The sequence below is a fragment of the Ambystoma mexicanum genome, chromosome 6q (assembly GCF_040938575.1).
Source record: "Ambystoma mexicanum isolate Mex_15411 chromosome 6q, UKY_AmexF1_1, whole genome shotgun sequence".
NCBI lineage: Eukaryota > Metazoa > Chordata > Amphibia > Caudata > Ambystomatidae > Ambystoma > Ambystoma mexicanum.
This window is the reverse complement of record NC_090937.1, coordinates 1210168733-1210196483: the sequence shown is the minus strand read 5'-3', so window position 1 is coordinate 1210196483 and position 27751 is coordinate 1210168733.

The following is a 27751-nucleotide window of genomic DNA, read 5'->3' as shown; positions in this document are numbered from 1 at the left end:
GGAACCCAGCGACCATGTGCATGCACCTCGATTAGTCAGGAAATTCCACCGACTCTTCCCAGACAAACCAAAACCCCCGGAGGGAACAACCTTGGGAGGGGCTTTGGGGGGAGTCCTGTCATGATGCCCGCTCCCGGGGAGCCGGTTCAAGCCCTGCGTCCCCGAAAGCGGACATCCAGTCCCCAAGGAAGGACCCAGCAACCCCATATAGGGGCCCTTTGGACAGTGTCCTGGCGCCTATGGCGCCAGGCTCATAAAAGACAACAGTCATTATGGGCGTGCTTGGGTGCACTTACGTGATGCAGACCATGCTGCAGGATCCCGGCCTCCTTGAGGCCTGAAAGGAACTACTTTACCTGTGGGACTAATTTATCATGCTCGCGTGGTCGGGGAAGGATACATACCTGATTGGAGGAAGGATACATACCTGGAACTTCTTCCAAGGCTATTTAAACCCCACCCGAACAGCCACACGTGCTTCGCGTTGTTCTGCATCTAGCATCTGGACGCTCACCGTGTCTGCTCCTGCATCCTGACTTCTGCCACGCCTGCCAGCATCCTGGATCACCTGCAAAGGAAGAGAAGAAGAGAACAGAAGAAGGAAAAATCCTTACCTGCTAAATCCGCATCCTGGAGACATCTCGCCGACAATCCTGAAAAGGAAGACTTTTATTTAAAAGCTCATTGCGTCGATCGCTGCAGCGCCGCATTCCACTCACTTTACAGGGCGCCTCCATGTTCAGCAGCGATCATCCGGATTCGCAGTCATGCCCCAGCGCCTAGGGAGAAAAAGACCAGAACAAAAGGTGAGAGAGAGAAGGGAATAAGGAAAGCTAAACCTCCATGTTAAGACTTACCTGTTGATTCATTCCCTCTTCATTTTGGGTCCGCGCCGCATCCTGGCATTTCCGGACCCCGGCCCATGAGGGGAAAAAGAGACATCAGCGTTAATGAGCGAATGAAAAGACATTACCAAAAAACGCTCATTAAAGACTTAACTGATTTCTACAAGGATTTCACCTCTCATCTCGGGTCGGTGCCTGTTCCCCCGGCCCCTATGGGGAAAAAGACACTAGCATTAGTACAATAATGCATGGACACAAGGGGAGCATCTTATCAAAAAACTTACCTGGAAGCCAAGCAAGTTTGGTTCTCACCAATCCGAAAATCCAGTGAAGTAACTGGATACCAACGCGCCCCTGCATCAGAAGCAGGATGGAGAGCTCGTCCTTCCAGACCATAAGAAGGATACTTTTGCGAGCCAGACAAGCCAGATTTGGGGGCCCGGTCCAGTCCGTCTTCTGAACCCTGCGCATCACCTTAGAAGAGGTCACAGCAGCGCGAACCAGGCCAGCGCCTCCGTGGGAGTCAGGTGAGCATTACAGGTTTAGATTTGTGGACACATTGGCTGATTCACAGATCTACACATGTCACCAGCAAATAATGTAGTTCATGTTTGAGTCTCTTGTCTTTGTCATCATTCTGAATCCTGATCCTAGTTCAAGTCTCTCATACTATTCACGTGTCCTTATCCTTAATTGTAGTCCGACATCCTTGTACCCAATATTTGCATAGTCCCTTATATGCTTCCATCTTCATGGTCGCTCATCCTAGTCCTAGTGTCTTATCCAAGTCCTTATCCCTTATCATAGTCTCTCCTCCTGGTACTAGTCACTCATTATCACCAGGCACCCTTGTTCCTTGTTCTAGTCTCTCTTCCTAGTTCTTCATCCTAAATCTTTGTCCTAGTCCTATATACTGCTCCTAATCCTGTTCAGTGGTCCTAGCCCCTTGTTCCAGTTATCCTAGTCCTAGTCAATCATCCTTGTCCTGCAATCTAGACCATTACTCTGCTGCCTCATGCTAGTAATAATCTTACCTCATATTCCAGCATCTTAATTCCTAATTTAATTGTACCTCTCTCACCCTAGACCCTCATCCCAGTCCTGACCCTTTGTCTTAGTCAGCAGTCAATGTCCCTTTCTTCTGGTGCTAGTCCCTTGCTCTATTTCTGGCCTCTAATTTCTCACCATGATTTGGTAGAAATGCAGGTTCAGCGTGATGAAAAGGCACAAACTGATCAGCTGCAGGATTAGCCCATTAAGAAGGGAGGGGCATCTGTGATAGCCACACAGTTCTATGCACTAAGCTGGAGAGTGCCCTAAATAAGTGTGTTTCAAGCAAATAACATGTAGGTGATAAAGATGAGCTACATGTAAGTATCTAGGGTTTACCATTAGACTGAGGCACTGCAAAGAGGCCTCAGAGCATGCCTTTCACTAGAATCAAATTAACATTATATTAACTTGCTTAGTAGCCAGAGAGGCTGGCAGCCCATTGCAAATTACACATTCTCAGGATAATATGGTAAGAAGTGAACAGCCTTTTGATACTTTTGAGTATCTCATGGGTGCTGGTCAAAGGCAGTGAATGAATAATCATTTTATAATTCAGCATATTGGTTTATGAAACTAGACTACTAACGGTTTCAAAATGTCCCACAGCAGTTTCAAATTGCCCCTTTGCACATGTGAGACTGGGAAGAAGTTCAAAGAGTCCCTAAAAATGCAACATTAAAACAGATACTTGTCAATGGTTCGAATCTCCACCAATGTCATGATCCGTTGTATTCCCATGAGTGCAAAACCAAAATCCGGTAACTTTACTGCAAACAAGATAAGACCAACAGACACAGAGATGATCATAAACAACAGAGTTTATTTGCCTCAGTTGGACACAGGTTCTACCCAGCAATAGTGGTGCAGAAGTGAGCAATTTATAGCAAGGAAAGCAAGTCTTTTATGTACACCAGTTTACATAAATTCTGCTGCGAAATTCCATGTCATGTCATAGATAGTTTACAGCTCCAAGCTACACATAGGGATTTCAGTGAAAACATACATTTCGACACTGCTTTCAAGTGTGTACATTCTAACTGTCTGACCTTACAACACAACAAACTGTTCTCACTGAAAGGAAACATTCCTACCAACATTATCTTTTGTTTTCATGACCAAGGGTTACTGTGCAGTGACATTTTTTTACAGTTTGTTTAGGATAACCCCTCCCTGGAACAAAAGGAACAGAACAAACCAGGTTGCAATGCAGTGCGCTATAGGCAACAGATCGCAGCCCAGCAATCACAGGGGCAGGGGGGTGAGCATGCACAGCAGTGCTTACCTCCTGCACCAGATGGAACTCTGATATTATCAGACTTGTAGTGGCATGATGGTGTGACAGTTGTTGCAGGAGCCCATTCATGAAGTTGTAGTGGCAATCCTTAGAACCACGTCTTGCTCTCTCACACTAGTCCTAGTCTGTCAATCAAGTCCCATCATCCTCATTTCTAGTACTACTACCTTGAAGACAGATGGCTAGTCTAAGGTTCTTCCTAGTTCCTAATCCTACTGCCTCCACCTAGGACATTAACTTAGTCCTAGTGCCTCATCCTACATCCTTATACTACTTACTCATAATGGTCTCTCATCCTAGTTGTATTCTCGTGTCGTAGTTCATCATTCTTCTACCTCATACTAGTATCTCATCCACATTCTTGTCTCTTGACATAGTCCCTGAATATAGCTATGGTCCCTTATCTCTCATCTTAGTCCTTTGTGCTAATTCCCCCACTTTAGTCTTAGTCCCTCCGCCTGCGTATTTGCCTGAGTCCATCACCCTACTCCTAATAAGTCATCCTATCCCAACATACTGAAACCACAAGTTGAATCAGTTCCCAGAATAAAGTTTGAATCAAAGCTATCACTTAATTGTTTTAATGAAACTATTAAAAAGTATTGATATCAGAGAAACAAATTCTGACATATGGTTCTCTAATTATTTGGCTTAATAAAATGTACACATTTAGACACCCTGTGTAACAAACTAATGGTTCAGAGCTTTGGCTTGGGTACCATTGAATATACTTGTGGCCTTCAGTTGGTTGAAAGTACATTTTAAAGACTTGGGTGCAGGAATGTTTGTTCATTTTTAGAAAGCTTAAAGCAGTGCCTAAATCACTATTTTTAAAAAAAGCAGGTTCACCCTCACAACACCCCTGTTCTATATGTTCCTAAATGAATGTATTTCAATTACTTTATAATTGACTATTATAAATGCCAATCAATTGACTAGTCTTTCGATGCCAAAGCCCTCCAGTGATCTCAAAGTGCAGGGTAAAAGACTTATTCTGATTAAACTAATTAGGGTTTCAATTTTTGTAAAAAAGCACAAACACAAATACTGTGTCCTAAAACAGGGACATAGCTTGTAAATAATGTTCACTGAAACTACTTTTAATAGCTGTCTGGGTTATATTCTTGGGACATTTCTCTAAACAATTTAGGATCATGTTACTCACTTCTAATTTGTCTTTCAATGTTCCAGGAGGGGCAGGGACATCATCTAGGTTCATGCAGGACCTCTACCAGTCCCCCAAATCGCTATCAGGTCATCTTATTCTGTCTTGCAAAAGACCCCTGCATTCAGCCCATATTGAAAAGGCCCTCTTAGGAAGATTTCCAATCAGCTTTTTCCAATATGAATGCCAATTACCTTTTCTCCTGTCATGTGGGCACTCTTGCTTTTCTATGTTCCTAAAACTCTCTCTTCTTTAAATGTCTTTGAATTTAAATACTCAACATACTCAACCCATGAAGCATTATATGACATATGAGGGAGTCATTTAAAAGTATCCTTCCGCATAGCACACTCACAAGGGGCCTCCGCCTGGATTATTTTGGTCCAGTGTATTTTAATGTCATAGGGGGATATGTATAATCACAATTTGACTGGATTCTTAGTTTTTCTCTGTATGGAACTGTGATATTGATGATAAATATATATTCAGATGCGCAAAAATCATCGCAAACCAGACATGAAAGGTACATTTCTGTCATTGTATGCATGACAGAATTATTAAGAAAATGCAAATGTGCTAATAAATAGTACCTTATAATTTATATTTATGCTTATATGCATGTGATCATGGTTTCTCTCTGAATCTAAATAAAATTCTATATCTAGTTTTTAAACTTGACCAAGGGTTCTGAAGTTGAAAATAAAAATACATTTCCCATGGTCACTTTAAAAGCATCTTTTTCTATGCACATGCTACTCTACAATTATGATTGCGTTGCTTGCATGCATGCATGGTTTGACCTATTTCCAACTTAATGGAACAGACACAGCCTTCATATAGCCTAATGCCCTGCTCTGTAAGAGGTCGATGACCTACCCTATGCATTAGCTTCTTAGAATACACATGCTGATCCACAAGTTACATAGATTGTTGTCTTTTGGCTACTTTAGGAATGTAGGCTCTGCATTTCAACATCTACACTCTGCATTTCTTCATTCACATTTTAGCGAAGGTTTGAATTCTAAGTAGGGCCAAGGGTGTGAGACTCAGACGGGTTCAATAATATGAGTCTCAGGCTGAATCTAAATAGATGCCTATACACAGAACACATGCTCGAAAATGATCACTTTGCTCAATGATGCTATTTTAATGGGCCGAGTTCCACTGAAAAAATAATACTAACATGATACTAATATACTAATTTACCCCTACTCATTTAACATATAATTCCCATAATAATGTGTAGTGCAAATCAATCCATTATATAAAGTGGATGCAGATTGACAGATAATGCATGGTGGTCTGGAAACAAAAATAAACTTTAATCATGCTGGCTGAATCTGTGCTGTGTTGTAAGATGAGGAATGTGAAGATTTGTCCTTCTAAAGATATCACATTGTTCCGGTGCAGGAAGGGCAGGTGAATTGTAACAAGTTCTATTCAGCAATGCAGTTTGTGTTTCAGGTAAAGCCAAAGAGGAAATCATGTGCTATTTTAGTGGGATGATTTTGTCAAGGGGAGTTTTCTTTTTAAGTGACATAAGTTTTTGTGAAAAAGGTTTGAAGAGAGAGGGCTGGGCATTCATTCTTCCACTGACAAAGGAGGCAGAAGTGCTGGTTCCTGGGCAGACTGAGTCTCCACTGAGTGCAAGCGGACTGTTTGGTAGGCTGTGGCTGTGTCTCACCTAGGCTGATAATTGTTAGAAAAGTTGCAGTCTCGAGCAACCTTATCTGTGAATCACCCTGGGTCACTGCCAAGTTGAGTCAGTGAATATCGCCAGCTAACTTTATATTATATTATTAATTGAGGGGTGTGTGAAGTGAATGTTTGATACTATGTAGCATAGATTACATAAATCAGTTCATTTTTAGGCTATGTATTAGTAATGAAGAAGTCAAACGTGTATGTGACACTGTGTTTATATTTATCCAAGTTTTGCTGTTATTCAGCATGTATTTTTTCTGCCAGTTTTGTTGTGAATTCAAAGACTGATAACAGGCAGGTCCCTGCACATTATTGCAGATAGTGCGTTGAAGTCCATCGCAGGAAAAAAACCTTGATTATGTTGTAAATTACATCGTGGATGCATGTGTCATTCTGTGTAATTTGCATACTTCTAGTTTATGATAAAAAATATGAATTTGGGCCCATTAAAATGCTTCAGCATGGTTCAAAGTGTTGTAAATTGCTGCTTCACAAAAGAGCTAACATCTAAACAAACAGATCACTTGTGTTCAAACTAAGATTACAAGTTCTATGTCCCTTTAAAAAGACAAAGACTATCATTATGAATTTGGTGGTGATTTGGAAGTAAATCTGTCAAATTACCACCAAACTCAATTACCATTACCATTACCATCACTTGGTAATTTGGAGCTACCACAGGAATTCAATTGGTTGTAATTTCCCATTTTTGAAATCCAAAGGATGCCATGGATATTTTTGGCAGATTTACTGCCAGTGGAATTACCTTTTGTAAACCAATGAATTGTGGAAGAAAATCAGCACATTCACTCAACCTTTTTGCTGGAGATAATTCCTGCACTTCACCTCGAAAGTTATAATTCAATGGTGTGTGAAAACAGAATTGTCATCACTTTTTTCATGTACCTCTAAGCTATTTGAAGATGTCTAATAAACAGTGTGTCTACCATTGATTCACCTAATACTAACATTTAAGTTACACAGTTCACGATGTTCCAATTTCACATGACAGAACACATGCTGAAACACTTTTACATTATATAATTTCCCTTTTTAAACCTATAGGCATAGCATTTATTTCAGTAACTATTTAACCTTAATTATCCAATCAGTGCAAAGCATCAGATTAAATCAAAAAATGGTTTACACTTTCTAATATTGCACACCTAATCTCTTGTCCTAATCTCGCATCTAAATTCTAGACCCTTTTCATAGTCCCTCATGTGTATCTCTCTTCTTTTGTCCCTTGACCTCATCCCTCATCCTAATCCTTTGTTTCTAAACTGGTTCCCTAGTCCTAATCAATCTAGGCCTGTGGTCTTGACTTAGTCTCAGTCTCAGTAGCCCATCCTCGCCATAGTCTGTCTCTGAGTCAGTCACAACACAGACTCTCTCTTTCTTGCTCTGTCATCTCCCCCTTCCATTCCTACATCTCTCTATTTCTATCTCTCACTATCTCTCCCTATCTCTCCCCTATCACCCTCACCTGTCTCTCACACTCTCTCTAGCACACTTTTGTTCTCCATACCTTATGCCCAAACAAAAATTAATAATTTTCAATGACATTATTTTGAACCATATCATAATGCAAAGCAAAAATACCACATACCATAGTATTGTCCAGTTGCAGGGTTGATACATACGTAATAGTTTAGTATTCCGAAGCAGATGGAAGGAGAGAGAAACAGGAGGGTGTGGGGGGGGTAATAAAATGAAATGAAAAAGAAATAATGAATAGCACGAGAGGAGAGAAAAACAACAAAATATAACAGTGGAGTTAGTGCTATTTGGCTTCTAAGGTTCCATTCATCTATTAGGTGCAAGTGTTAGTTAAAATGGAGCTTACCAATCTTTGGTGTTCATGATCTCACTAATGACGTGTGTATTTTATTTTTCTTTTAAATAATCATGTAAATTGGTTTTTCTTGATGAATGTGGATATTACTATTTCTGTATAGAAAGTTATTGAAAGTTATTGCCCAGATTTGAGAAAGGCAAATGATTGCCGAAACACGTGTCATTGCCCAGATTTGAGAAAGGCAAATGAGTGCCGAAACATGTGTCATCAACATGGGCTACAACCAAAAATAAAAAAGCATACAAAACAATGCTTTATATAAAAAAATCAAACTAAACTGGTCTCAACCAATATTTCTTGTGGCGCAGTAATAGATGCATGTGGAATTTTCTAGTTTCACTTTCAACAAATGAAGTGGGGGAACTCTGGGTCTTCGTTTTCTACACACATCATTCCGACACGTTTAAGCTGTTATTTAAGGATAATAGTCGCGGAGGTCTAAGAGTGCGGTTAGAAAAAGCTCCCCAAGTTTGTATACATTTCAATGAGTGCTCACAGACCCGTGCCACTTTGGTCAGTCTCGAAGTAAGAATGTCGAAATCGACAGTGTCAAGGCAGCCCACAAATTCATCAGTTGTCTCATATATTTACACATTGTGATGCCTTCTTTGCATGGGTATGACTGGGAAACTGGTATTGGATCTTGCTACAGTAACTTATTCTCATTTTGCTGCAACAATAGCTATAAAGCAGTACTTGTCTGCCTAGACATGGTTTCATCTAGCATATGTTTATGTTTTTTTCCTGGTGTACAGTCCTTCTTTTTGGTCCTTTTATAAAAAGATGTTTAGTGGTTAGACTGCTCTGTTGTCGCAATGTATGGCCCTGGGTAATTCACATGGAAAAGGCATCTTTACTAATTGTTGTTGATGCCATGTTACAGAGGTCAAAAACAGGTCACCTTCCTCAGTATTTAATCAGCCAGCAGAGGTTAAATGCTCAAGTGATAATAGACACAAGAACACCGGCCCTTCAGCTTGCATGCTAGAAATGTACCCATTCAACATGGTGCAAACATAAATTAATGACAAACAATGTCGGTCAAAGTCGATTAATAACTTCACAAGCAAAAACTATTGGCTCGTCCCACACTTGTTTGCTCCTGTTTCTGTGATGTGAACAAATAGAGGCGATTCCCCTTCTTTGTAACTGACCCATCAGCACTACAAAATAACGTATGTGAGAGGTTCTGGCCTCTACTGAAATGTCGAAGTTGATATAATACAATTTAAGCTTACATGGCATCTGAACTGGATGTTTGAAACCTATGTGGGCGATCTTTTTGTTCACTGCCTGTCTGATGGGACTCAAGCTCAGGGAGAAAGTGGAAGACCAATACAAAAGGGGATTTTACGATCATACGGTGTTCATTATTATGGAAATTGCTACACTTAACACTGTGAATGAAAGTTAAAGATGTTCTACTTTCTAACCTTGATATTATTCTTAGAAACAACGCTTGGCTTTGATGAAGACACACGAAACAGTCGCTATGAAAACAATGCTCTCTCTCAACAAGCACGTCTCAAGGTGTTTGTTTGCTAAATTAATGCACAGCAACCTTTAAGAGCTATACAACTGCAAAAGAATAGCCTTCTCCAACAAAAGCATTGTTGTTGCCATTTTGTGTAGGAGCCGATTTTGAACGGCTCATCCATATGGATATTTGGTGGCCTTAAGACATGAAGACGTCATTGGATTCAGTAACCTTCTCTTTGTATATTCCAAGTGTTTCTAAAAATATGTAAATTACGCTCAGATCAGGTGGGCCCAGTCATGAGCATTTGCTGCGAGCCAAGTCTTGCATTTGCATCTTGTTTGATACTGTGAATATTCCAGTATGTTTTGCTACATTGGATGCTCTTCAGTGAAATCTGCAATTTTACAAACATCTAACTGATTCATCCAAGCATCACCCACAGAACTGGCACATGCTGATTAAGTTGGCGCTATGCGGAGGGTTACTTACTTGCATGATAGGAGTTTATTCAGAAATCTAGTATTCTGCACGTGTTAAGCAATCAAACAACCGCATACATATCACAGTTGTCAATGTTTTAGGTAGATCTGAAGAAATAGCACTGGCAGCATAAAAACACCTGACATCTTGTATATGTGAAAAGATGATTTTGCGAGACTTGAAATAACCACAACTGCTGAATAAAACAATATTCTGTCTTCTGAGCATCGACAAGAAGTAGCCCAGCAGTGGAAATGTACTGTATCCTGGAAAATGACTTTAGTCTGGACAACCTTTCTGAGATGACGTTTCTCCTAAATGTTATGGCACCACGGTCCAATGGTGTGTTTTGACACATAGCACAAACAAAAAACACATCTCTTTACATACAAACTGCATCTCGTGAACTCAAACTGCACACTCATGAGCCTATACCAAGCATGATGGATTGATTGATTTGTTATGTATTATGCGCCTTTACAAAAGTGTTTCAAGGCACAACAAGGCAAGGGAGGTGGAACAAAGGGAAGACAAGACAAGAATCGTACTAGGACTCGTATCATTGAGATTGTGCATGTGCACAAGAAGAAGGGCAGTGGGTAGGGTACAGGGAGTAGTGCACCCAGAGCAACAGGGCTCTGAGTTAAGTGCAAGAAAGGCTGGGACTACAGCGGGCAATCCCAGTCCGGTAGTGCAAGGTTAGCCAGGGGGCAGTGCAAGTTGGGCCAGGCAGCAAGTGCAGGGGGACTTGTTGGGGGGAGGGGGTCTAGTGTCCTGTAACACCCGGAGACACAAAGCAGCCAGTGAACATATGAAGCAGGAGGAAGCAAGGTTAGCAGGAGAGAGGAAGCGAGAAAGAAGAGGAGAAAAGGGAGGCCTTGAGGAGTTTGCAGAACTTAAGGAGATCCAGCTCAAGGCAGAGAAATGCCAGAGGGAGGCACCTGCAGAGGAGAAGTGATCTACAGCCCATTCTCAGCTTGGAGAAGCGACTCACCCGCAGAAAGTTAGACGTAGATGAGCAAAGGGCTCTAGGAGGGAAATGCTTAGTAAGGGAGAGTTGAAAGTAGTGAGGGCCACAGCCCCAGAAAGCAAGCCTTGTGGACAATGCAGAGGGTCTTAAACTTGATCCTTGCAGCCACCGGGAGCCAGTGAAGGGATTTCAGGGCTGGAGAGATGTGGTCCCTGGGCTTGGGGCCAAGAATGCGTATTGGGTCCTGTTCTGGATGAGTTGAAGGGGTCAGAGTAGAGATAGGCAGATTGAGAAAGAGGCTGTTGCAGTAGTCGAGCCTAGAGAAAACCAGTGCTCTGGCGACAGCAAGCTTCTGGGGGAAGGTGGGAAAAGGTAGATTACCTCTGAGGATTTACATCTGGAAGTGGGCCTTATTGGCAAGGTCCATGATGTGTGGAGAGTAGGAGAGAGTGGAGCCAAAGATGACCCCAAGGATTTTTGCCTCACAAGGGGGTGAGGGCAGAGAACCCAGGGAGGGCGGCCAGAGTGAGAGAGGCAAAGCGGGAGCAGGGGTCCCAATGAAAATGATCTCAGTCTTACTGGTTTTAAGGCAGAGATTGTTAGAAGTGCACCATGCCTGAATAGTGCATAGACATTCAGGGATGAGCGAGGAGGAGGATGAGGCTGAGGGTATCCTGAAAGAGCTGCGTGTTATCTGCATAACACTGAAAGCTAGAGGAAAGTGTAGAGATCAGGAGGGCCAAAGGGGCAAGATAGACATTGGGGGAGAGCATAGAGCACTGGGGAACACCAAATGTGAAGAGAAAGGTGGAGCAGAGAAAGGACCCAATCTGAACATGGGAAGGTCGGTCCAGGAGGAAGGGGGTCAGCCACGCCAGAGCCTGATCCATGATACCAAGGGTCTCATGGAGACAAGTAATGAGTATGTTGTGGTTGACCGTGTCAAGGAGAATGAGGACAGAGGGAGAGGTAGAGTCAAGATTAGAGAGCAGATCTTCACCGGTGTTCCGGAGTGCAGTTTCCGTGCCTCTGGCTGCTCTGAAGCCATACTGACGATCATGGAGACAACCAACAGATTCAGTGTGGAGGGTTAGCTGGGAGATAGACATCTTCTCTAGGAGTTTGCCCAGGAAAGGAATGTTAGAGATCGGGCGGTAGTTTGCGGGAATGGAGGGGTCCGCAGAAGGCTTTTTTAGTAGGAGATGCACATGGGAGTGCTTGAGAAGAGATGGGAAAGATCATGTGGTGAAGGAGAAATTACAGAAATCGGCAAAGGCTCGAGCGAGAGAACCAGTGTTGTCCTTAATGGTTCTGGAGGAGCAGGAGGGTCACATTGTTTGGAAACATCTTCAGGCGTTACAGGAGAGATAGGGAGAAGAGAAGGAGAGGGGGTGGCTAAGACAGGCCTGCGAGAGATGGGGGAGAGAGAAGAGAAGGGGAGGAGAGTGCAAACAGGATGTCCTGGGTTTTAGTGGTGAAATGAGAAGGCACAACAGTGCAGAGGACCTGGCTAGGTGTGAAAGAGGTAGATACTGCAGTAGGATAGGCCAGCACATTGCAGATTTTGAAATGTTTGGACATGCTGTTAGAGGCCGGAGAGAAGCAGTCTTGAATATGGACCCTCTTCGTAGAGAAGGTGGAGAGTCTGTATTGCATTTGGAGCAGGTGGCAGGCAGTTTGTCAGATGGTGCACCCAAAGCTCCCCACTTCCATTCAGCTACTCTGACCTTGCGTTTCAAAGCAGCCAGATCGTGGTCATACCAAGAATTGCACTTGATGGCAGGCTTCTGGTGGATCCTCATAACAGGTGCAAGGATATCCAGAGTGTAAGGATGTATGCTGTTGCTACCAAGAAAGTCCTGTGGTACCTCATTGATGGTGATGCCATACACAGCTGCTAGTAATTCCTGTATTCTACCAAAAGCCCTGATAGCAACCTAGCTATTCAGAACACTCAAAGCATTTAACTCTCCCCTTCATCTATCATCAGGCCATTCATCGCTGCATGCAATCTGCTCGCATTGCTCCTTCGTCTTCCTGAACACCATTCCCCCTCTCTACCCTTTATCCCACAAATGCATATAGACACTATAGTCATTTCTGCTTCTGTTATTCTGGGTTTGGGGAAGGAGTATAAAGCCCAGCTATTAACCCAAGTTCATCTTTGTACGGAAAAAATAGAAAGGAAACAGAACATGAAATGATGTAGTAGCTATCCTTACATTTCAAAAATGGGCTTAAGCTTTCTTCTAAATGTTAAATATTTGTTTTCATATCCCATATATTTAGGCAGGTCGTTTCGACATCTGGCTCAAAGACAGTGCCATATTTCTAACCCAAATTGTATTTCCTAAAGCTGGGAATGATTAAGGTACAGTCTGGGAGAGGATAAGATGTCTCATTGGATAGTACCAATATATTCGGTCACTGAGGGAGGGGCAGCTAAGTTCCTAGATAGCCCTGTGCACCAGGCACACAAACTTCAATTGTACCTATTTAGTAACAGGTAGCCAGTCTAGGGATTTCAGAGGACATTTGGGCAAATAACAGTAGTTTCTGCAAGAGACTTGTGGCATGCTAAACATGCCTAAAACTACGATCCCCATCGACTCCAACCACATTCATTGCTCCAAAAGTTAGCTTTTAACATAAATACCAATGTTACGGATAAGCAATGCCTGCATTTGCCTTAAGTCAGGATTTCACTAAATATATTATACAAAGAGTGCTCTAACCCATGCGTAACAAGTTATGGTTGCAGCTTTCTGTATCCTCTCTGCAACATTTAATATGAGCTCCTTCAGCACTATGCTATCAAACATGACTTTTTTTGTCTTATATAGCAGAGCCCTCTATTGGTCCACCTCTCATCTAGTAGACCTTTTCTGCTCATTGTCCCCTTTGAGTTATAGTTCGACACGGTTACCTACTTAGACATGGTGATGCTTTGTGGCCAGATGGCTTTCTAGGCTGCTTCATGTTTCTTCTGCACAACTCGGAACGTTATTACCATGTCAAGTTCAGAGATGCGTGCATGTGCCCAAAGAGGATTGGTGTTTGCTTGTCGGCCTCAGAAAGAATAGGGTGACCCTGTACTTGGCTTGGTGGTCACTACATGAGCTGCAATATCTTGCAGGATGCTTGGTGGCAATCTTAATTGGTTGTAACGTCTAGCCGCAAGGCCGCTTCTATAATGCTACTCATGTGTTCTACTTGGATATTTCAACTGGAACGGTAATGGCATGATCTGCACTGCTAGACCCCTCTCTGCAGGAGGAATTGCACGATTTCTTTGGATGTGAATTATAGTTTCGGCTGACAACAGAAATGGGGAACGCCTGTCTCATCAAAGGATTTTAATGGGCACTTCAAAGATGATTGTAAAATGTGCCCACATTGGTTATAGTGTTATCGTGTTTATTAATCAGTCGATCAATCAAAAAATGAATCAAAATGTTTTATTTTGGAATGAAGCACTATTCCATAAAACACATTGCACGGAGGCAACAAAAAAACAATATAAAATCAATGTATGTAGTACATATAAAAAACATATTTCATGCCATTAATACAGATAAGATCAAGATTGAACAACCATCTTAAAAGATGTTCAAATTTAAATATATGGGGGTCATTATGACACTGATTTTCTGGCACTCGGCAATGGGGTCTTACGGGGGCATTACAGCCCCGGAGGTCCCGGTAATTGCCCTTTGCAGGGTGACGCAAAATATTGTGTATTTGAAACACTTGTGTATGAGCGCGATACAAAAAAAATATCTTATCAATATCATATCATTTCCATTTGAGTCCCATTGGACTCATTGGGAATGAGGAGGCCGGATGCACCGGCACCATTCAGGAATGGTGCCGGTGCATCCATTAAGGTCTGCGCGCGGGTGCCATTCCGCCCGCCAGTCAGACATGGCAGGCTGAAAGGCACCCGCTCCCAGAACAGTTTGCCGGTCTGGAAACAACGGTACCGGCAAGCTTACTGGTACTGTTGTTTCCGGACTGGCAAACTTATAATGAGGCCCATGTCTTCTAAAGCAAACTAAAAATCCAGTCTGCTTTAGACCCCCAATGTATTTGTCCTGGTGATGCAATGCCACACCTTAACATTGAAAAAACAGTGTTTTTAAATTAGCCACGGCTTTGTTAAATTAATGTAGTAGTACAATTCAAGTGTCAGTTGAAAAAGTGTGTAGAAAACATTTGCATTTGGAAAGAGCATGTTCTACCTTATCAGTAAGTCTCATTCCACACTTATCATGGAAGCCACCTTCCAAAAAGCTTGCAGGGCCTATTCAAGAAGGATCCGATGCACAGCAATGCAATGTAGTGTGATGAATCAAGGGATTTGGTCACTTCTCCCCAAGGAGGGAAGCCCCTTCTTGTGAGGCTATGGGCTGAGTCAGCTATGAAACATTCCTCCTAGGCGTGGCAGTAAGCGGGACCTCACTGGGAGAGACTCCCCTCTTGGGGATAGGGACTCCCTTTCCGCTGAGGAACTTCTTTACCATTATCCTCCAGAACCTAATGTGACACCATTAATCTACAAGCCTCTAGACTCCTCTTAAATATTTTATTGTGATAAAATGACACAGGAAAGGTATTCGTTCTGCACTGTGAAGAGTACACAGTACACAGTAAAGAATACTTATTTGACAAATACTGAGACGAAGAAGCCAACAGGAGTTATGATGAATGTGGCCCAAGCACAAAGGAAGGACTTTCTTAAGAAGCCGGGGAACCCCAAAACTGTGTCATAAAAAGAGGAGAGTCAGGAGAACAAGGAAGTGAGACCATGGAGTTTCAAACTTACCAGATGGAGAAGGCTGGGTAATTGAGGAACAGCTACCACAGAGAGGTGCTAGCATTGCGCGGCACACAAGAAAGACTGGAGGAAGCCTGTCAGGAAGTCCCACGAGGTATGTGTAAAGAGGGCCAAAGCGCAGCCCTGACGTTGGTATGCCGGACAGGTTAGACACCAAGAACATACTAAACGAGGTTGGTCTGTTGAAGGAGAATGCGAGTAAGGATGCAACGCAGGAAGGTGGTGGCCTTGAAGGGAAACAGGTGAAGAACCCCTCCCTCGCCGATACCATCATCAGACACAGAAGCATGTCGGAAGAAAGCCAGAGAGTTGCTTTAAAAGAACAGAAAGGGGAAAATTAGAATGCTGACCTGGTGACGCAGACCCCTTACACAGCAGGTAACAGGGAGAGAGGGCGACCTGGGGAAGAGGGCATATATTTGAAAAGTGACTGAGATTTCACCAGCCATAAGCAAACTGAATATAACGACTGGAAACATCACCCTCGTCCGAGAGAGAAGTACAACAACCAAAACGGGGAGATTAACTCAAGGGTTTATTGCACTCATCCCAGTGTCGTGTATGGTTTCATGAAGTGTGAGAATCATGCAAGAACCCATTATACTCATCCCATTGAATGGTGAGTAAAACAGAAGAGTGAGGCCCACTTAGGGACTCATCACACTTGTCACAGTAAAATGCGAGATTACCGGGAGAATGAAACTCATTCAGAGACTCATCAAGCTTGTCCCATTGAATCGGAACATCATAAAAAGAATAAGAGTACAAAAAAGGGCATATATGTAAAACAGGATGGAGATTTCACAAGCTATAAGCAAACAGAATACAGTGAATGGAGAAAGCCCCCTCATCCCAGTGAGAAGTACTAGCGAAAGAGGGCTAGTTACTCAAGGGTTAATCATACTCTGCCCAATGAGGGGTACAAATATTTAAAGTTAGAGAATTATGCAAGAACACATCATGCTCATCCCAGTGAATGGTGAAACAACCCAAACAATGAGGCATTGTTAGGGACTCATCTACTCATCCCAGTAAATAGAACACTGATAAGGGTAACAAGAGTCAAATGGGGACATTAGCTGTATATTTCAGCAAGGAGAAACCCAGCCTCAGAAGGGAGGGTTGGGTAAACAATTTGTGTGTGCATAATTAAGGAAATAGAAGGACTGTAAATTGGAACAGATACTAAATGTTTAAGGCCCTTACAAGAGAAAACCAAGAAAGGAGAAGAGGAGGAACTTTTGACCAAAACATCCAATGGAATGATGATCAGAATTATAAACCAGGCAGCATTAGTACATGAAAACACAGTTATAGAGATAGGAAAACTGAAAGAAACAATAGAAAAGATCAATTTACTGGAATTGACCTTCAAAAATGATCAGATTCTTGATGACTACATATCTAATTTTACAAAAGAACTAAAAGCAAGGAAACAGAGAATGTTTTTTTTGTGATGAGATGGATTATAAAAATGGAAGAGTGTACACGTTTCACAGAAAATGGGATACAAAGAGCGATTGGAAAGCCAAATCTAAAGTCTCAAAAACAACAAACCCAGGAACAACAACAGAAGCATCAGACTCAGAGACCAACAGTGAAAGCGATTAGGGACCTGTAGAAAAACCAGGTACATCCACAGAAACACTCAGCACATCTACAGTCAGTAAGGATTGTCCTTTTAAGAAGAACTTCAGAGGTACAAAAAAAGCACAAGACAGAGCAAATTACAGATACAAGAGTAAGAACGCCAACAAATGTAAATACTTTGACAAAACCAAGAGGGGAAAGAGGGGTGGATCTCAGAAACACAGGAGAAAATCTAAAAGTGAGGCAAACATGATCCCAGAGACAAGCAAACAGGTAAACCTGGTCCTTAACCTTTCAGACTATCCAATGGATTGCGATCTAATTGAAGCTTTGAACAAAGGACTGACGGTTAGCCCAACAAATAAATCAAACTACTTTAACTCACAGGTGGATACATTCAAATTTGGTAGGAGGCTTAAACTGAAGAAATACTTTGAAGAAGCAACCTTCAAAAGAAAAGACCTACAAGAAGTAAAATAAATGTCTAGTTTATCAGTAGAATTGGTGGAAAAAAACAGTCAACTGATTGAATTTGAATGAAGAAGAAAAAAGCTTCACAACTCAGCGGTTTATAGAAGAACAAGCAATAGACATTTACCAAACAGAAGAAACAACTCTTAAAACCAAATCAAAATGTATGCGGGTATTGGCAGAAAATAATGCAGTGGATATTTTCCTGAAAGCACTCAGTAAAGAGTTTAGGCACAACTACTTAACACATAAGAAAGCAAGAGTACATTACAATCTAACACTCAAAGATAAACAAGCATTAGACAAACTTGCAAAAAATACAGAGTCATCAAAATGGCAGATAAAGCAAGAAATGTCATCCTCATGAATAGGACAGTTTATGTAAAAGGTACAAGAAGGAAATAAACATTTTAACAACAAAGACTGGTATCAAGTTCTGGATAAAAACCCGCTATCAGAACTACAAATGGAATGTAAAAAGATGAGACAAGATTGGTTCAATGAAGGTCTACTTAATGAGGAGGAATTAGCCTATATGGGAGTGACAAAACCAGTGATGGCTATTATATACCTCTTTCCAAAGATCCATAAGGATTATGATACATTTCCAGTATGTCGCCCGATAATAAATGGGATAGGATCCCTAACAGAGAGGATCTCTCAATACATCAACATTCACTTGCAACCATTGGCAACAAGTCTAGCATCCTTTCTCAGGGACACCAAGAATGTCATACAATGGTTAGAAGAGATTCCCTGGGAAAAGGACTAAGTATTTGTAACTTTAGATGTGGTCTCACTATACATAAGCATAAAACATAAGAAGGTTTGGAAAGTATGGAATTATTTTGAAAACAAGGTCAATTTCATATACCAATCAAAATACAATGATACTAAAACATGTTGACATTTGTATTGGAAAACAACACCTTTACTTTTGACACAGTAATGTATCAACAACAACAAGGAATAGCTATGGGCTCAAAATGTGCGCCGGCCTATGCAAACCCATTTATGGGACACTATGAACTCAACCATGCCTGGCAACATACACCTTTAATATGAATAATAACATCATATATTGGGGACGATATATAGATGATGTGCTTATGATTTGGAATGGAGGAGATACATAACTTAAAGAATATGTAAACTATCTTAATGGAAATGAGTACAATATGCAATTCACGATGAATAGTAGTAAACAGAAAGTAGGATTTGTAGACCTTGAACTATATTGAAGGATGCAAAATCCTCACTTATCTATTTACTAAAAATACAGCAGTGAATAGTATCTTGCATGCTGAAAGCAACCACCCTAACCATATCATCAGAAACATTCCTTATGGGGAGATACCGAGAGTTAAAAGAAACTGCAGCACACAAGAATTATTTGACAAACACGTGAAAAAACTGAAGACAAAATTCATACAAAGAGGCTATCAGCCTGGATGTCTAAACAAAGCCCTAACTAAAGCGGAGAAGATCTCAAGAGAACTTCTGCTAAAGAATAAACAGATAAGAAGAAATGCAATGACCAAAGTCAACTTCATCACCGCATACAGTTCTCTGTATGTTCACTGGAATATCCTAAAGACAGATGACAGCATCAAACATTTCATAAAGTATAAGCCAACTATAATTTTTCGCAAAGCACCGACAATAAAACAAATGATTAGTCCGAGCAACCTGTCACTGAGTAAACTTCATAGCTATCTAAAGATGCCATCACCTACAGGTATTCTATGATATGATATGATATGATATGGCATTTGTAATGCGCCTATACAGAAGTGTTTCAAGGCGCAACGAGGCAGGGAGGGGGGAACAAAGGGAAGACAGACAACTATCCTACTAGGCCACGTGTCATTCAGATCGTGCAAGTGCATGGGTAGGGGGAAGGGAAAGTGCAAGGGTAAAGGGGGGGGAAGTGCAGTACAGGGTAGAATAATAGATAAATAATAGGGCCAGCTGGTGGCAAGTGCAAGGTAAGTGCAGACAAGTGCTGGGAAGGGGGCTGTAGGGATACAGACACAGTCCCGCAGTGCAGGGGTTGCCAAGAAGGAAGTGCAAGTGGAGAGTGGCTCAGCCAAGGACCGAGATCGGTGAGAGTAGCCCAGTTGCAGATTCAGTGCAGTTTCAGTGAAGAATTAGCAGGGGAGAGGGGGCGAGAAAGCAGCAGCAAAGAGGAAGGTTTTGAGGTGCTTCCGGAACTGGAGATGGTTCTCCTCAAGTTTCAGGGAGGCAGGAAGGCTGTTCCAGAGGAAGGCCCCTGCCATGGAGAGAGATCTACCCCCAACTCGTTGCTTGGAGAAGCGGCTGACCCTGAGGGAGTTGGAGACGGATGAGTGAAGAGCTCGAGAAGGAAGATATTTAGGAAGAGAGAGTTGAAGGTATTTAGGCCCCAGGCCCCTGAAGGCCTTGTGGACAATGCAGAAGTTAATCCTCGCAGCCACTGGGAGCCAGTGTAGTGATTTCAGTCCTGGAGAGATATGGTCCCTGAGCTTGAGGCCAAGGACAAGTCTTGCAGTCCTGTTCTGGATAAGTTGCAGAGGGCAGAGTGTAGAGGCAGGCAGATTTAGATAGAGGCTGTTACAGTAGTCCAGCTTCGAGAGAACCAGGGCTCGGGAGACAGTGAGCTTCTGGGGGAAGGAGAGGAAAGGAAGAATACCTCTGAGGAGGTGCAGCTGGTAGTATGACTTCTTAGAGATGTCAGATATGTGAGGAGAGAAGGAGAGTGTGGAGTCAAAGATGACCCTGAGGTTTTTTTGCCTTGCAGGTAGGAGCAGGAAGAGGGCCAAGAGAGGCCGGCCAGAGAGATGCAGGGAAGGAGGGAGTGGGTGTGCCGATGAGTATAATCTCAGTCTTACTGGCATTACGGCAGAGGTCATTGGCGGCACACCATTCCTGGATAGCAGACAAACAGTCAGAGATGAGGGAAGGAGAGGAGGAGGCGGAGGGTAGTATGAAAATGAGCTGGGTATCATCCGCATAGCACTGAAAGTTGGGGCAGAGAGTGGCGATGTGCTGGGCAAGGAGTACCAGATACTGAAAGAAATGCCAGGGAGAGAGGTTAGATCCCTGGGGGACGCCACAGGTAGAGAAAAAAATGGCAGAGAGAAAGGACCCCAGTTGGACTTTGGAGGGTTGATTGGAGAGGAAATAGGTCAGCCACGCCAGAGCCTAACCAGTGATACCCAGGTTATCACGGAGACGGTTGAGCAGGATGGCTTGGTTGACAGTATCAAAGGCAGAAGAGAGATCGAGCAAAATGAGAACACACAGAGTTTTGGAGTCAAGGTTCGAGAGCAGGTCCTCACGGATGTTCAGGAGAGCAGTTTCCATGCTTCTGGCAGCTCTGAAGCCAGACTGATGGTCATGAAGACTACCCACAGATTCAGCATGGAGATTAAGATGGGAGATGGCCAGTTTCTCCAGGAACTTGCCCAGGAAGGGAGTGATGGAGATTGGGCGATAGTTAGCCGGGCAGGAGGGGTCAGAAGAGGGTTTCTTTAGAAGAGGGTGCACAAAGGAGTGCTTAAGGGGGGATGTGAAGACGCCAGAGGCGAAGGATTGGTTGCAAAAGTCAGCCAGGGCAGGAGCCAGGGAGTCGATGTGGTCCTTGATAGTTTTGGAGGAACAGGGGTGAACCTGTTTTGACGAGACGTTCATAGATCGGACTTGTCTGGAAACCTCGTCAGCAGAGAAAAGGGGAAAGGCAGAGAAGGAGGGAGGAGCGGTGGCTGCAGAAGGGCCAGAGGAAGAGCAGGGAATAGAGGGAGGGAGGTGATAGGAGGAGAGTGAGGACAGGATGTCCTGAGTTTTAGAGATGAAGTGAGAGGCCAGTGCCATGCAGAGGGCCTGGGAGGGGACAGGAGAGGTAGAGACTGCATCAGGGCTGACCAGATACTTGCAGATTTTAAAGGGTTTGGCCGAATTGTTAGATGCGCAGAGATGCGGGCTTGGGTAAGGGCTCTCTTCTTGGTGAGACCGGAGAGCCGGTAGTGCCTTTGGAGCAGGCGGCAGGCCAGTTTGTCAGAGGATGAACATGAAGCACGCCATTTCCTCTCTGCCACCCTGCACTTGTGTTTTAGGGTGACAAGATCCGAGTCATACCAGGAGTTACATTTGGCTTTGGGCTTCAGGCAGATTCTCATGACATGGGCAAGGCTATCAAGAGTATCAGATATAGCAGAGTGGAGCGTGGAGAGGGCTGTGTCTGGGTGGGAGTCAGCCGAAGGGGGAGGGGTAGGGCGAGAAGGTGGCAGCGAAAGCCTCAACTTACACGCACTTCATGGGTCGGGTGACCGAGAAGGAGGATGGCAGTGATGAGGGGGGCTTTGCCTGGGTTAGGGAAGGTGAGGTGGGAGGATAGGAGAAAGTGATCACTCCAGGAGAGAGGAGTGATCATACAGATGTGGAAACTGCAAACTATGTCCTTAAATTTTAAATGGAGTTAAGCAACAGCTCCTACCAAATGGGAAAAGTAAAGCCATCAAACAATTCATTAACAGTAATAAACAAATACATAATACATATGTGTGTGCCAAAGAATGTGCATAGAGATCACAACTAGGAATTTGAAAAAGAGACTTTCGGAACACATGCAAGCAATAAAAAATAGAGACCCACGATATTAGCTCTCTACCCACTTCAGCTCTGAACACGAAGATGTAGACATGGACATGAAGACACTCTTGGGGCTGGAAAGAGTCAATAACTTGGAAAGAGGTGGAAACAGAGAACTTTTATTGAGACGAAAGGAATCAGAATGGATCTGTTTTATGGACACTGGCACAAAAGGTCTAAATTCTGAGCATGAGATGGCCTATTGGCTTTAGATGGAATGAATGGATGTAATTTGGGCAGACCAAATGGGAGGGGGAAGCCCAAGAGGTGCAAAGAAACAGACATAGTAGAATTTCATGTTGCATGCTTAATAGCTCTAAATATAGAAGTTTACAATGAAAATTAAAGTACTTTGCTCTCGTCTGCACAGCAAGCCTGCAAAAGACTTGTAAAGAAAGAATAAGTGCTGAAATAGAAATAATATCTGATAGGAATCAATATAATAAAAGGCAGTATTTTCTATAGTAAAACAATACAGACCAAAATAATTCGGAAATAATGTTTGTAAGGTGATTATAGCGTGCAAAAAGTATAAATCTTTAGGAAATATGTATCTTTCTATTAATAAATAGAGTTATACCTAACAGGTACCGTTTGAATGTGAACAAAGTAAACAAAGGGCCTCATTACGAGTTGCCCGGTAAAACCGGTTCATTACCGGTATGCCAGAATGAGCGGGTCTGTGCTCGTATGAACCCGCTAAGAGAGGGTGATTACGAGTGCGCGAGCATGCGCGTGACCCCATGCCGGTAGTGGCAAAACCATCATGCCGGTAACGGCCCACCAACCCCCCTATACCGGCATTGCGGGTACCATCCATTCCGTAACCGCATCATAACAACCATTACTGTGGCCGCAAAAAAGGACCCGGAAATTACGTCATCGCGTCAGAACGGGAAATGAGCCGGCGGCCATCTTTAAAAACACAATCCATTGCCATCCTCCATAACCACCACTACATTCGTGTTGTTGTGTGCCACAACTGAAGCAGGATGTCGAAGGCCACCAGTAAATCCTCCCAGAGGAAGAGGAAGGAGCTTTTTTCTGATGCTGAACTGACTATGCTTGCTAACACCCTCGAACAGCATGCAGACACAATCAGGAGCACAGACCTCAAGCATGCGGCACAAACCAGAAAAAAACAGGTCTGGCAGGAGGTCGCTCAGAGGGTGTCGGCAGTGGGGAGCACCCCAAGGAGTGTACGTGACTGCCGTAAGCGCTGGGATGACCTCCGCCTCCGGGTCAGGAAGATCCTTGCGGATAACAGGAGGGCCGCAATGGCAACAGGCGGTGGCCCACACTCCCCTGTAAAGCTCACCGCATGGGAGGAGACTGAAGTGCATTCATTGACCCGGAATCCATAGAGGGAATAGGAGACCAGGAGTTTGGCGCTGCAACTACCACAGAGGAAGGTGAGTGAACCATCACATCCATGTATACCAAAACATGATGTGGCAAAAGTGATGTGGAAGTTAGACTAGGCAAGGCAATGCATGTTCCAAGGCTACATTAACACATCCATAGAATAATGAGTGCCACACCCTGCACCACACGCATGCTGAGTTAAAATCCCAATCCCAACAGAGGTGCAACATGACCCAACCATGCCCATGGGACCCACCACACACACATCATACCAATGCTATGCCACCAGCCATGCATTGATTGCCAACATGTCCCCTCAGTACACCAAATGCCACACACCAGAAATGAAATCATGCCTGAATGTATGAACATATTACACCCCAATACATCATAGCTGCCATTTGACAACATCACTGATGACCTGCATCTCTTCTATCTCCCAGGCACCGATGAGGAAGGTGGAACACAGGACAGGGATGCGAGTACCTCCAGTGCACTCAATGGGACCAGGGCCACCGCCACCCCCCCGTCCAGGAAGATGCCTACAGCAACACCCAGTGTGCCACGCAAGGCATCAACCCTGCAGGGGGCACCTGCAGCAACAGAACCGCAGCAGGCACCCACAACAGTGGGAGCCGTTCCGCCAGCCACCACGGACGTTGTGTCCACAGAGGTGGATGATGAGGCTGGAATCATGTCTGGAATACCCACCCCAAGCCCCATTACCAGCCCCCACCCAGCTGCGGAGCCTGAGAGCCTGGACGATCCGTGTCTCCATGACTCAGACCTTGGAGCATCAGACATTGGGATCTTCCAGGAGGACAGTGCCCAGGACGAGGAGCCCATGCAGGTGCCTTCCACCACCCTGCCAGCCACCACCCTGCCAGCCACCACCCTGCCAGCCACCAGTATACCTGCAGCCGACATCTCCTTCGAGGCTCGCCTGGCAAGGGTAGAGGCCCGCCAAGAGTCAATGCGGCAAATCATGCATCGACAGGTAGATGCTGGGAATGAGGCCATGAGGGCCATAGCCACAGCCATTGCAGCCAATACAGCTGCCGTGGAGGCATCTACGTGTGCATTCAGGGAGTGCATGGGGTCACTGACACAGGCCCTTCTTGCCAACATCCCGCAAATGCAGCGTCAACACCTCGGCCCAGCCATGGGACTGACAATAGACAACTCCACTCCAACAACCCCTTGCACCTCGGTGCAATCGAGCCCTGTGCGTTTAATGGGAGGGGGGAGTGGGCACATTTTTCGAGTTTTGAATAATACACAAGTTGTGCGAAGAAATAACCATGGCTGGACATTGTTATTTTTCGTGTGCATCCATTTAATCAGTTACGGTGTTCAGTGCCCAACTCCCAACATTCCCTGTGGGCATGTTCATATTGGCCCAGTGTCTGACTGACACAGGTCTTTCATAGTCTCTGTGTATCAGAAGTATACTTGAATTTGTGCTTGCCATACGGCAGGGCCATCCTGTGCATCACGTACTGGCAGTGGGGCTACTTCACCTCCGTCTCCGTCCTCATCATCCTCACCCGGCCCATGCATGTCAATGTCAGGTGACAATGGTATATTTATCCGGACGCACATGTCTTGCAGCATGACACAGGCCATGGTGATCTTTGCCACCTTCTCAGGCCTATATAGAAGTGCCCCACCAGACCTGCTGAGGCTGTGGAACCGCCACTTCGACAGGCCAAAGGTCTGCTCAATGACAACACGGGTACGGGTGTGCACACGATTGTACTCCTCCTCATGGCCATTCTGCGGGTTAGGCACAGGGGTGTGTAGCCACGGCCTCAAAGGATATTCTCCATCACCAGCAAGCAGATTCAAATAGGTGTGTGTCACTCTGAACTCCCGTAATTCAGGGAGCACAGTCATGCCGCCAGCTATTTGGTGTGGCCATGCACATGTCCCTGTTAGTATGAAAAAATGTTATCTAGGTGCAATCTGTACTGTCATGAGTTGTGGTAGTCTGGTTGGCATTCAATAGATGATGCAGGGTGTAATCATGCATGCTGAGGCAGATATGCTGTGGTAGTGCAACAATGTTTTGACTCCAATTCATGCTGTTCATTATTTACTATGCATGGTCACACTGCCCACATAGCCACACTAGCCGTCCTGTTCATTCATGCATTGCTTGCCATCACCATGGTGGCCTGGTTATGCCTCTTACTTGTTCTCATTGATATGCATTATTTGTGATCTGTGGCCCAGTGAAGTGTCATGTACCGTTTGCCTGGTTCAGGTCAGGAGTGTTTGGCTCTGCATGCATTCTCCAATCACCGGCTATTCCGACCCAGGTGCAGTATTGCCCCCCCCTCATGCATCCCCACACATCAGTACCCCAAAGCACTGCCATGGGACGGTTGTGCAACTCACCAAGCAGCCAGGCACGTGGTCCCGCATGTCGCTCCATTTCATGGGGTACCGTGGATTTACCCAGTAACATGGCATCATGTGTTGATCCAGGAAATCGGCCGCAGTAATGGGTGATGATCTTCCTGGAGTCACATACCATTTGCACATTGATGGAGTGGTGTTGTTTGCGATTGCGGTACACGGCCTCTATGGCATGGGGGACTATCAATTCCACATGGGTGCAGTCGATGGCACCGACACAATTGGGCATGCCTGCCAGCGCCTGGGAGCCTACTTTGGTTTCGGCTATCTCCTGGTCAGTCCGTGGTAGGGATATGTGGGTTCTTGCATGCTTCTGGAGGGCATCCAGCACTTGGTTCAGCATGCATGAAAGTAGTGGCTGTGAAATGCCATGCAGCTGGCCCACTGTGTGTTGGTAGGTGCCTGTGGCCAGGAAGTGTGGCATAGACACCACCTTTAGTAGTGGGGGGAAGGCAGTGCATATTTGTATGTGGCTGGCAATGTTCTGTATCATGTGCACTATGGTGGTGATGGTGTCACGGTCCAAACGGTACAGGGTGTGGATCTGCTCAGGGATAGGGTTGAATGGGCTGGGTCTGGTGCAATGCATTGCTGGCTGCCTACGAGGCTCTGGTGGCTGCGCTGGTGGTGATGGATGGGCCTGTCTCAACCTCCTTCTCCTCCTGTGTCTCCTATGTGCTGCCAGTTCTTGCTGCTGTTGTTGTTGCAGTTGTTGCTGTAGTTGTATCAGTATAGGCAGGTCCTCCTGCGCCATGTTTGCAAATGCTAGTGGTGGCATTTTGGTGTAGGAAGGGGTGTGGTGTTTAGTTGTGCTCCTTTTGTACTGGGCAACTCTGCATTGCCTACACCGGGAGGGAGGGTTGTGGTGTGTGGGTGTGCTCAGTTCATACTGGCACAGCCTCCTTTGACTCCACCTGTGGGGATTGTATGCACCTGTGGCAGCTGCCTTGTATCTTGCTTGCTGTTTGCGGGTGGTCTGGGGTGCCTGTATGGCCGGCATCATGCAGGCCGTGATTACCGGCTTCGCGATGCCGGTATTTGCATGTATGCGTGGGTTGGAATTACCCCCTATTACCGGCATGCCGGTATTTGCTCCCTGAAGGTGCACGTGTACGCGTCTATGCCGCTATTAGCAGCACCGTTGTTTGGTATGCGGTAATACCGGGTTTGCGGGTCGGAATGCTACGGAACGGTAAATGATGCCGGTATATACATACCGGCATCATTTTTCCCTTACCGGCATACCTCGTAATGAGGCCCAAAGAGTAATTTAGGTATCACGGCATTCAAAATGGCTGAGACACGCAAAAAAGCGATGATGTCATCACGCATAGAAGCGTGATGACGTCATTCACACAAAAGTACTTAAGAAAGTACACAAAGATTGAAAAAGACAGACCGAATAGGACGCCTCCTGGACAATCACAATTAAGAGAACGCTCAAGCAGGTAAGGAGAGGAGATTCTGTTTAGATTAAATACTGACTTTAGGACTCTCCAGATACTAACGGTTAAGAGGGGGAAGCTATAATTCTATGTATATTATCTCCGTTATATAGACTTAGTTTTAGATGTTACGTGACTGCACTT